The 1,378-nt window shown below is 64.0% G+C and overlaps 1 non-coding gene across 1 annotated transcript; it reads left to right on the forward strand.

Annotated features, from left to right (window-relative positions):
* The first annotated feature begins 437 nt into the window (after positions 1-437).
* LOC131870414 (5S ribosomal RNA) lies at positions 438-556 on the forward strand. The gene has a single exon (XR_009368725.1). It is a non-coding gene; the product is annotated as a 5S ribosomal RNA (ribosomal RNA).
* The last annotated feature ends 822 nt before the right edge of the window (positions 557-1,378 follow it).

The raw sequence follows: 1,378 nt of genomic DNA on the forward strand, positions 1-1,378 counted from the left end.
CATCCCGAAACTTGTGTTTTGGTGCTTGATCCCTATTTTGGGTGCCCACCTTGCACCAAGTGCGCACCCGGGGCAAACCGAGCGCCTTGGTGCACCGGGGCAAGATCGAGCGTGCACCCGAGGCGCCCCGAACATGCACCAAGGTGCACTCGGCCCACATGTGAGCGCAGGTCGTTGCGCCCGAGGTGGTGTGTGGGCACCGCGTTGCAGACGGGACACTGCACGCACACGACGCCCCGTCCAGGTGCACGCACGTAGGCCGGGCCGGGTGCACACCCGACGCCCTAGCAAGGTGCGCGCACCCGGGCAGGGCTCACACTTGGCGAACGGGGCGCACTTCGCGAGGGAGGGTGTGCACCTCGACGGGGGTGGGTGGCCGGGGTGGATTCGCACGTGGGTCGCGGTTTGCTAAGTACACACTGCGACAAGCTCATAACGGGTGCGATCATACCAGCGTTAGTGCACCGGATCCCATCAGAACTCCGCAGTTAAGCGCGCTTGGGCCGGAGTAGTACTGGGATGGGTGACCTCCCGGGAAGTCCCGGTGTTGCACCCTTTTTTAGTTTTTCGCCGGGCGTCGCAATGCTATTTGAATAAACCTTTTGCCCGTTTGCGTTCTCGTCGGGGCCGGGCCGGGCCGGGGTGCGCTGCCCGCACTACCTGCGCGCGCGGGGGGCGACACCGAGCGCGCACCCGAGGCGCCCCGAGCACACAGGCCACGGTGCAACCCGGGCGTTGTGCGCGCACCCCGGTGCGCCCGAGGTGCTGCGCGCGCACCCAGGTGAAATCGGTGTGCACCTCGGCCAGTGCGCGCTCGGTCGAGTCGCGCACGTTGGCCAAGGTGCACGGTGATGTTTCTTACTCTAAGGTTCCGCACCAGACGCCCGGGACAGGTGAGCGAAGCTGGGCGGGGCCGGGTGCGCGGCCGGGGCAGGTGCACGCAGCTGGAGAGAGCTTTGGAGCACACCAGAGGTGCGCACCTTGGAGCACACTTCGGAGCGCACCAATGATGCGCTCCATTCAAAAGTTTCCTGAAAAGGCAAAAAAAGTTGAGATTATAGAATTTCCCACTTGAGAGATTGTAAAAAAAAAAAATTTAAAATGAAGGAAACGCGGGTGCCAAGGTGTGCGCGCCCGGGTGCGCAGCCCAGCCAAGGTGTGCGCACCAAGGCGCCCACCCTGGCGAAGGTGCACGCAAGGTGCGCACCCGAGGCAAACCGGACAATTAACCCAACTTTCGACTTCGCGCGCACCTGCGCACCTTGGAGCGCACTTCGGAGCGCTCCTTGGTGCGCACCAATCTTGGGCACCTCGGAGTGCACCATGGCGCCCACCAAGGTGCGCACCCGGGGCAAACCGAGCTCCGACTTCGTGCGCA

This window comes from Cryptomeria japonica, unplaced genomic scaffold, assembly GCF_030272615.1.
Source record: "Cryptomeria japonica unplaced genomic scaffold, Sugi_1.0 HiC_scaffold_326, whole genome shotgun sequence".
NCBI lineage: Eukaryota > Viridiplantae > Streptophyta > Pinopsida > Cupressales > Cupressaceae > Cryptomeria > Cryptomeria japonica.